The sequence below is a fragment of the Nycticebus coucang genome, chromosome 9, assembly GCF_027406575.1.
Source record: "Nycticebus coucang isolate mNycCou1 chromosome 9, mNycCou1.pri, whole genome shotgun sequence".
Lineage (NCBI taxonomy): Eukaryota > Metazoa > Chordata > Mammalia > Primates > Lorisidae > Nycticebus > Nycticebus coucang.
Genome location: NC_069788.1, coordinates 130,141,172 through 130,152,112, shown reverse-complemented (window position 1 = coordinate 130,152,112; position 10,941 = coordinate 130,141,172).

The window sequence follows — 10,941 nt, the reverse complement described above, 5'->3', positions numbered from 1 at the left end:
CAGCCTACAATGTTTTTATTTCTAAGGTAAAGTTCAAGTTGTAGTTGAGCCCTTCACCCAGGGGGCATGCTGAGCACCCTCACATTGTGCTCTAGGTGAGATCCTGCCAATCACCCTCCCTTTTCTCCCCTTCACTCTTTCCCCTTCACCTTAGTAGACCATACTTGTGTTTTTCTTTCCTGTGGGTGTGTAGTTGTTTATACATTGGTTTTATATTAGCATTGAGTATACTGGATATTTGTTTTTCCGTTCTTGTGATACTTTCCTAAGAAGAATGTATTTCAACACAAAAGACAAAAGATGTAAAGTCCTTATCTTTTCTTATGGCTGACTAATACTCCATGGTACACATATACCACACAGACACATAGATTGCTTTTTTTTTTGAGTCAGAGTCTCACTATGTTACCCTCAGTAAAGTGCTGTGGCATCACAACTCACTGCAACCTCTAACTCTTGGGCTTAAGTGATTCTCTTGCCTCAACCTCCCACATAGCTGGGAATACAGGCGTCCGCCGTAACACCTGGCTATTTTTGTTGTTGTTGTTGTTGTTGTTGTTGTAGTTGTCACTGTTGTTTGGCAGGCCCAGGCTGTGTTCGAACCTGCCTGCTCTGGTGTATGTAGCCGGTGCCCTAGCCACTGAGCTACAGGCGCCAAGCCACGACAAAGATTGTTAATCCATTCATGGGTTGATGGACACTTGGGCTGCCTCCGTATCTTGGCAATTGTGAATTGAGCTGCAATAAACATTCTGGTGCAAATGTCCTTATGGTAAATTGATTTTTTTTCTTCTGGATAGATACCTAGTAATAGGGTTACAGGATCAAATAGAATGTCAACTTTAAGTTCTTTGAGAATTCTCCATACTTCTTTCCATAGAGATTGTATTAGTTTGCAGTCCCACCAGTAGTACAAAGATAGAAATGTTTCATATATCTGGATGATGGTTACTCAGATGTATAAACAATGACAACCACAATCAAAACATAGCAAGGTATTGTGGCGGATACCTGTAGTCCCAGCTACTCGGGAGGCTGAGGCAAGAGAATCACTTAAGCCCAAGAGTTTGAGGTTGCTGTGAGCTGTGATGCTGCAGCACTCTAACCAGGGTGACAGCTTGAGACTCTGTCTCAAAAAAAAAAGAAGAAGAAGAAGAATCATCTGGGCTGAATCCCATTCAAGAGTTTGGCTGTGACTTGTCTGGACAATGCCGAAGTCAAATGGGCTAGCAAGGTGGTATGAATGGTAACCTCACTTACTCAACCCCAATAGAAGTCAAAGAGATTTGGTGAAAAGAACAATGTAATTGCCACCTACTAGATAAACATGGACCTAGTTTTGCTTTAAGGATTGTAGCTGTTGGAAAACACTGTCTCCTGGGCAGCTGCTTTGGCTACTGTCCCCAATTAACTTAGCAGAGTCTCAAAAATAGAAGGAAGCCTCTGTTCTGTTATATAATAAACAGTTCTTTATTTGAAATGACAATATTTACTTTTCCTATAGTGAACTTCTACAGCCTACTAGGCAGTGGGCAAACAGCAGAAACGCCTACAATGGAAACTTGAGAAAGCAGTTTAGCTAGTACAGTTTACACTAACTTTTTACTTGACCAACAAGTAATTAGAAGATCCTCTCCACATTACTTTCACATTGTATCTAGTTTGTACATGTGACTTTGCTACCACTGTGCATATTTCTTCTTCTATCTTTATGTCCTGAAATGTTCAAGACAGTTATGAAGTAGTGAACTCTCCAGTACTCAAGTGTTGAAGCAGAGCTGAGGGTTATCCCATCAAGAATGTTTTCTAGGGTGGCAGACTAGAGAGGGGTTCTCCCACTGGCTTGGAAGAAACGAGTTGTCACGCTGAGGGTGGCCTCTGGAAGTAGAGAGTGACCTCAGTTCTCCACTGCCAGGAACTGAATTCTGCCAACAACCCTGAGCCGCCAAGGGGACTGCAGCCTTGGCTGACACCTTGATGAAGTGTCTCTGCCACAAGAGCAGAGGGCTCAACTAATGCTCACCTGAACTCACTACCCACAGAAAAAGTGAGTGATAAGCATGGATGGATGAAGTTGCTAAGTTTATGATAACTTTGTTTTTTTTTTTTTTTTTTTTGGCCGGGGCTGGGTTTGAACCCACCACCTCCAGCATATGGGACTGGCGCCCTATCCCTTGAGCCACAGGCGCCGCCTATGATAACTTTGTTTTATAACCACAATAAATGAATGCAGTTTCTGACCAAAGTTTCTCCCAAATGGTAACTGAAAAGGAGCTGCTAAGCTTGAGCCTTGATTCTGTGCTTTTTTATGTCCCAATATTAAAAATGGATATGCATTTTATATTTTGAGATGAATTACACAGTTCAAAAATTTGAAAGTCTCTAAATGGAGAAAAGAGGAACAAAAGTTGATCATTAGTCATACATGTGTTCTAGGTGTAACCAAAAATGTGTGTACCTCCGTAATATTCTGAAATAGAAAAATAAAAATAAGTAAAAAATAAAATAGATATCCATGAGGGAAAAAAAGAATGTTTTCTAAGCAATTCCACAAGACTGGCAGTTTGAACTAATGACCTCTTAGCCTTTTCTAGCAGCAAAAAGTATGGTGTCTATATTTCATTTTCAAGTGATCTTTAAAGAGAGAAAAATAATAAATTATGATTAACTTTTTCCAGTATTGAATCTCTTTTATAAATGAGAAGCTAAGATCTATTGTTCATTATTATAAAAACTCTTGGCTCAGCACCTGTAGCTCTAAGGCACCAGCCACACACCAGAGCTGGTGGGTTTGAATCCAGCCTGGGCCTGCCAAACAACAATGACAACTACAACCAAAAAGAAAAAATAGCCAGGTGTTGTGGCGGGTGCCTGTAGTCCCAGCTACTCGGGAGGCTGAGGCAAGAGAATAGCTTAAGCCCAGGAGTTAGAGGTTGCTGTGAGCTGTGATGCCACATAACTCTACCCAGGGTGACAGCTTGAGGTTCTGTCTCAAAAAACAAACAAACAAAAAACCCTTTATACGATTTTTCAAGCAATAAATGACCACTATTCACAGTATAGACAATCACCTTTAACTTTGTCAGAGATACTATTTTCCAGTCCTTTTATCATATTGTGGAAAGTCTCCCAAGTATCTCCATATTTTGCAAATCTTTAAGCGGTTGGGAAGTCCAACTGTGTTCAATAAGAGATGTTTACCAATCTTTGGACTTTTAAGCTAGCATTTAGGAAGCAATACTGGCTACTCCACTATTTTTTTGGACAATGAGATTTGCTTAATTTTTGCAACTGGTATTTGGGTTTTCTTCAGAGATTTTTCTTTCTTGTAGCTTCTTGTCGAGTATCACTTCCTACTAACTCATTCAGCAAGAGCAAACACTGAAAGAGGGCAAATAATTTCCTATCTAATTACTAGTTAGAAATGTTTTTATTTCTAAAACATTCATCAGAAACCTAAGGAGTCACTCCCCTGCCAAAAATACAATCTAAAGTCCTCTTCAAAATGGTACAAAGGAAAGTAAATTCTGATTAGTTAAAAATTGGGGGTTTAAACTTTGCCATGCTTCTACCTCAGAGGGAAGGTTTATTCTTAACGCATAGCCACCATCACCAGCATCAAAACTACCTGTGATGGTGCTTGTTAAAATGCAGAGACCAGGGTCTTTAAATCTAGGGAATCAGAAATTTTAGGGGCAGAGTCCAGTAAACTGCATTTTTACAAGTGTCTCAGGTCATTTGCATGCCCACTAGAGTTCATGAAGCACTACGGTAAGGATCAACCAAACCCTTACGATTTCTTAATATTCCTTCTCTTCAATAAGCCAAAGAAAGCATTTTAAGCATTGAAAGTGCAGGTCAAATCTTGTCATAGACTATGTATTCTATTGTAACCCTGTTTGTGAACACTTAATAGCTTCTCCGTGGGACAGTTAAGCTGTAGTAATGACCTCATGGTTTTGTAATCTGTATGTCTCCTTCCACATGACATTTGTACCAACTAAGACTATGGCTTCTCTCCAGACAGGATGGAAGAACTACCAGATCTAGATGGGCTGATGCCAACTCATGTTTTTCTTTTTTTCTGGGTCATTTAAAAACATTTATACAATTTCTCAAATCCTGACCCTGAGTTACAGAGTCTAACTGAAGAAGAAAAAATGTTTTACAAGGAATCACTAAATCCAAGTCACTTTAATCAGACCTCTTTACAGAAAATTGCTTTTTAGATAAATTGGGAAGGATTTGGGATTGATAGCTCTTGTCCCCAAACTGCCTCTGAATTATATTACCATGAGCAAATTATACAACCTCTCTGCCATGGTTTTGTAATAGAGATAATTACCCTTTATAAAGAAGACAATACTTCACAAAGTTTAGAGAAGATGGATGCAATGTATGCAATCAGCTTATAAAATGTTAAAGTTCTTGAGTTAGGAATGCTATAAGAGGTGAAAATTATTAGTATTCCTTTTATAAGCTTTTAATGAGCTATCAACCTATCCTTGATGAATCTGCCTCTTGAAATATTTTACTTCTTGTTTTTTCAGGATTATCGGAGTGACATAATCTGCTCTTAAATTTTCCTGGAGTATTTTGGAAGCTTTAAAATTTAGTCAAACATGAAAAAAAGCAAGACTATCTCCCTCTCAAACACACATGCACACACACGCACACATACACTCCCTAAGACTACGGATTGCCTCTTCATGTTCACTTTCTATTGACTAGATTGATTGACCTTATTACACCATTTGGGTCCTCAAAGCCTCAAGTGCTTTGGGTTAGCTAAAGTATCACAAAGTCCACTAACTAATTAGCAGTAAACCCTAATGTAGGAAAGTGATTAGAAATAAATTATTTACTTAATGTTCTTCTTGGTGGTGAAATCACCCTGCTTATCTATAGTTTCGGTTGCTATTATGAAGACTATTCTTTTAAAATTCTGCTCATTCACAATTAAGGATTTTTGGAGACTCTGACTAGGCACAAAGCATAATCAACACCTGTCTACCTATCCTGATCATTAAATTTTTTAGTAATGAGGAACCCCTAGTTGGCTCAAGAGGATGTTTGAAGGTTGTCCCAATGTTTTCAATTTGCAGAGTAGAAGGAATTTAGAACATTTTAGAGTCTACTTATTTGAAGTTGATTGCATACATTGTTGTCTTGTTTGTAACATTTATAAGTATAAAATATCTACCTTTATGTAAATGAAACAATACCGTAAAACAACCAAAATCTGGTATAGAAACAAATAAAATAGGTTGAAAAATATAAAAAACATCAAGTGAGGAATATATGTACTGGTGTACTCCTTTTAGACTGTAGGACCACATGAGAAAAAAAGTTTCTGGAGTGACATAGCAAAGTAAGTCAAATCACAAATCACTACTGAGAAGTTCCTTGCAGAGTTATATCAGAGACAAGTATTTATATCCATCTTCACAATGACTGCAAAGAAATCTGGGGATAGTTGCTTTGCTTTGGTTGACTTTGCTTCTTTAGCAAATTGAGGTTTTCACGAAGTTTCCTAATATTTTCTGAACAAGAAAGTGAGATGTTAGCACTTACTTTTCCCACCACTGTATCAATCATTACACCATCTGTTGGTTAGCCTTAACTTTAAGCTGGTTAGAAAAAGCAGTACATTCTGATTTGAGAGTTTCTCTTACACGGTAAGATAATAATAATGATGATGATGTAAAATTTCAGTAACTGGCATGAAAAATTTTTGTAGTAACCAGTAAGTTTTCCAAAACTAGACTTCTAACATGATATGGAAGGTTTAATGTTATGATGATTCAGTAAATTATGTAGTATACAAGAGTGAAGTCCAAATGACCCACTCAGAGGGGTAACCCTATAGCCCAAACGTCTGGATCCATGCATGTAGATGGACAGATATATTTCATTTCTCCTGGGAAGCTGAGCTCTAAAAAGCTATCACTTAGAACAGTTTCACACTTGCATGAAAAGAAAAGGAAAAGTGGCTATAAGAAATGAAAGGCCTTTTAGAGTATTTACAGCTAAAAACATTACATGAAGAAACAAAAATCAGCTTAAAACTGCAAATTAAAAAAAAAGAAAAAGAAAAAAAAGTGTGCAGAGGGTTTGAAGCATATGGACACCCACCCAGTTAGCAATAAGGGCAATGGGAGCCCCAGACTTTAGCTTATTAAAGATGACCTTTCCCCTCTCTAAAATTTCAAAGCTGACGTTTCAAGTGCTGAGCAGACTGTGTGCCATATGTAACATGACCTCAGCTCCACTCTGCCTGAGCACTGATGGCATCACTAATGAGAGGTGAAAGGTCCTTTCTCCCAGCTTTTTCAGAAATCCACCAATTCTTGCCTGTGAAGTAAGGCTCCTCCTCCTCCCTTCATGGCAATAGAATTGAATTTCATACACAGCCTCCAAACACTTTTATTACGGGTCGATTTCCTTACAGCCATAGCCAAATGGCAGGATGTATAATCCCATGAAGAAAAAAATATTTATTTTGATTCAGAAGGCAAAAGGATTAAGAGAACATTGTATTAACCTTGCTTTTCATCTGGTTTAAAGGGAAATTCTGCAGAGGTGTTCGTTGAAGTTCCATTTTTAAATAAAGAGTATCAAAAACTTTTAGGAGACCAGGCGTGAGTTTAACTGATGGGAGGAGAGAAAGAGAAGAAGCTGTATGAGGAAGAAAATGCAGCTTTCGCAAACCTGTTTCAGAGATTGCCCACAAGACGTATGTGCTGGAATCCGTTACAGGCGTTTGTAACAGGCAGCCCCCCTCACCCTCCCCTTCTTGGGCTGCTTGGAAACAAAATAGCTTTTTCCAAGCAGGTTGTTATCATATTCATGGCATGGTCAATTTCCGTTTGCCAAGAAAATATTTAGGCTGATCAAAGAAATTAGAAAATCAGATGAATAGAAACAGACGTTCCCACAAAAGAAGCATTTCTCCTGTGCAGAGGCAGGAGGCCCGAGCCCACCCAGTTACTCCCAGAAAATGGCTCTTCTGCGGAAGGCCAGCTACAAGGCCAGCTGAGTACTGCCGCAGGGGGCACAGAAAAGTCACTACTTCTCGGGAAATTCAAATGCAGATTGGAGTTTGGCAGCGGATTTAGTATCTAAGTACAGGAGGACTTTTGAGTCCATTAATCCAGAGGGACCCTTCAGGACGGAAGATGAGTCTGGTTTATGCAAAGGCAAGAACGCACGGTTTCTGATAGGTGACTGAAGTGCATACTTTTGGAATGTTTCTCCCCAATTAATACACTGTGCATTCAATGTTTTGCTTTGTGGATTGGGGCGGAGAGTGGTTGACAGTCGCTGTTTTTGGACTTCACTGGTCTCTCTGACCCCTTGGCCAACTTGGTGGCGGTAGATGGAGGGTCAGGCCACTGCGGCCGTGCTCCCACCCGAAGGACTGGCCGGCGGCGCGGATCTCTAGCCTCCGGCCGCAGGAAACCGCGAAGCAGGCTCCGCTGGACCCGAGAAGACCCGGGTTCCCCCGCTCGCCTGGGGTAAGGTGGGGCGCCTCGCTCGCCTGGGGAGCATCGCCGTTCTTATCCCGACGCCTCCAGTTTCTGGAGAGAAGAAGCGAGGCAGGGAGAGCCCTGAAGGAAGGCGACCGTGGGGAGAGCTAACGAGCCGGAGAGGACCCCCTTCCGTCTGGGCTGGCGAGGCCGAGGCGAGCCGAGCGGTCCCCAGGCTTTGGGGAGAACCCGCCCTAGCGCCCCAGCCCTCCCCTGCTGCGCACCCTGGGAGCTCGGCCGAGCTCATTTTCTGTTTGTTGGTTTTTTTGTTTCTATTTCTGCCGGCCAAGCCAGAACTCCTTGGCCAGGAAGACAGCGCCCTCTCTCCTCCGGCGGCGCCCGCCACACGCCGGCGCGCACTGGCCGCCCTGCTGACCGCCCCGCCCGCCGGGCCCGGGCCCTTCTCTGCCCGGACGCCTGTGGGCCCCATAAACCGCCCGGGGAACCTCCCCGGAGAGCAGCAGGGGCCGAGGCCAGCTCGCATCCCGACCCCCCGGCGCACCCGCTGGGCGGAGCCGTTCCTGGCGCAGACGCCGCGCCCCGGAGCCCTCGCGGCCCCGGGAGGGAGTTTCTGGCGCGGGCGGCGGGGCCAGAGTGTGGCTCAGCTCCCCGAGGGTGGGCGCCGCCGGCCAGCGGGAGGGGTCGCGAGGAGCCTCCCGGCGGGGACTCGGCCGCGCGCGAGCACCCGACGGGCTCATCCCGGATCCCGGGTGGGTCTGGGAAACGTGGACCCAGGCCTGCACGCCAGGTGATGGGTGGGGTGGCGGGTGAACTTGACCAGAGGTAAGGGAAGATTTACGGCCTTTTCCCATGTCCTGAAAGCATCCTTCGAGGTCTGCCCGCTTCCTGGCAACCTCACCCTACTGGCTTCCAGGAGAGCTCTGCAGCGGTGCAGCCATCCTTGCTGCAAAATCCAAGCCCTGGGTAGGGGCTAGACCGGGCGGAGGGGCGTGGGGGAGCGCGTTTTGTCGCCGCACTACTCTCGGGCAGCAGTTTTTTCCCCACTGCTCAGAGGTCTGGTGATTCAGACCAAAGCCGCGCGGCCGTTTGGGAGCAGAGGTGGTCGAGTTTATGTCCGTGAAAATCTGTATCCTTTAGAATCCTAACAATGCGCTCAGGTGGGAATGCAAAAAGACATTTCCCACGGCGTGGATGTGCCCTGACAGAGGTCCAGGCCTGAAGTGCTCCCACCTCCCCCCACCCCACTCCTGCTCGCTCCCAGAAGACCCCGGGGAGTTGGCCTCGAGCAGGGCCCACTGCTCCCAGAAATGCACTAATTGAGTCACAAACCACTGGCCGCCCCTAACAAAGCGATCTATCTCTGCAGCTCAGCGCCCAATTTGTCCGCAGCACTTTCTTCCGCAATTCAGAAGCATTATCTTGTTTTCAAAAGTATAGCAGCAGAGACTTGGCAAATATCCTGGGCTCGGGTTACACTAAATGGCTTAGGCTGAGAAATGGAAGAACACAATGCCCCGAACGTGCTGGTCTCTCTGCCGAGCCTAGATCAGGGCTAGAGGAGGGAAGCAGCAGCTTTCATCCGGGGAGAGGGAGCTAGGCGCAAGTTCACCCTCCTAGTCCCCTTTCTGGGTGGCAACAACGAGAAAGAGGTATTGGCCCTTTGTCTCTAGAAGTTAATGATTCCCAGCGACGGACCCCAAAATGTCGGGGCAGAAGTGATCGTATCTCGACATGACCAGGCCAAGAAGCTGGTTTTATGTCAGGAACAAGTTGGGGAGATTCAGGCACTGCTGCCTGGGGAAGGGGAGAAAGGTCAAGGGTCAGTGGAGGAGATGGAGGTGGGCGGGGAGATTACAGTCTCCCATCTGGAAGTCTACACTAACTCTGGAGGGGACCAGTGAGGGAGCCACAGGGAGAAACCGACTGTGAGGAGATGGAGGAGCGTGCCCTCTTGAGCAAGGAGCAGGCCTGGCCCAGGAGCCCAGGTGGACACCGCAGGGTGGGAACCTGCCATAATAGAGAGTGTCCCAGAGACCATTAGGCCTTTCTGCATCAGGAAAAACAAGTCTGCTCTTAATCTCGGGCCGGCAGGGTGAGTTTGGGCCTGGAAAATGGGAGGAGGAAGGGAGTGGGGGAGGAAGAGAGCAGCGAGGCGCATTCGGGTGCCGGCGCCCTGCGTGCAGACGTCTGCTGGCCCAGGCCGCCCAGCCCGCTGTGGCAGCCACGCTGTGCGCGTGTCTTTTCCCTTCTGCTCCAACCAGCTCCCACATCTTGAAGTAATCAGCAGCCGAGAAGGGACTCGTCCCCCTGGCATCTCAGGTTAAAGAAGGAGTCCAGGAAAATGTGGTAGAGCCATTACAAGAAACCCGAGCTGCAGTCATCAGGGACTCCAATTGCCATCGCATTAGGATTGATTAGAGACCAGCAGTACCGTAATGACCCGGAAAGAGGGGCAGCCGGGGATTATTAATATCAGGATGGGGGAGGCAGAGAGGAGGAAAGAGCAAAGTGAGGAGGGAGAAGTTTTAAATTACTAAGATTTATATATAAGTTCAGGTTTACCTGAGGAAACCGGATAGTCAGTGAAGCCCGCAAACACTAAATCTAATTGCATTTCAAATTTCAGGAAGCCTGATTTTATTTTATTTTATTTTTTTGAGAGTAGAATAAAACCACCGTGAAAACCAGGTCTGTATCTTAGTTTTCATAAACATGTAGTTTTGTAAGTTTATTGTAAGCACCCACGGGAAGGGATGGAGAAGGGTGCTGGATGTCTGTTTTCCTTACCATTGGACCTTTAAAAAAAGATTTTGAACTCCAGCTATCTTGATTTTTCTCTAGTGGGAAAATTTTTTAAGTTGCTTTGGGTCTTTTCTCTAGGACTATGGGGGCAAGGGAGGTGGCATTTTTGCAGAGTTTGCAGAGTAATAAACCAAATTTTAATTGAAGCAGTGATACCTGGGTAGTGGTTTTTTTTTTTTAAGACATGAATGATCAGGATCAGGGTCCTGAAGAGATGTTGAGAAGAATGGTTTGTCTCCTTCCTTGGACTCTGAGCCAAAACAAATCAGCCCCTGATGGTCTGAGCTGCTATGCAGCTCACTGGATAATTAACTCCATCTTTCCAGTCCACCCTAACTGTTTATTTAGTGTCACCCTGCATTACCGTCACTAGCACTTTCCTCTGAACAGGAGGAGCTGCAGGCCTTCACCCCCCCCAAAGGAAATTCTTCTTAGCTTAGACAGATGTGGTATTCAGGATCTACATTAGTTGAGAAAAAAAGTTGATTGGAAATTCAATGGAAGATAAGGACTCTTGGAGAGTTTCATTTTGTAAACCTGCCCTAAGGTGATCATTTAAAGATAGAGAGGGGACAGTTTCTTAAATTCTTAAGAACTGACTCTCGTAACACCCCTCGCTTCACTCCGTAGAGGTGGTTGGCATCCGATG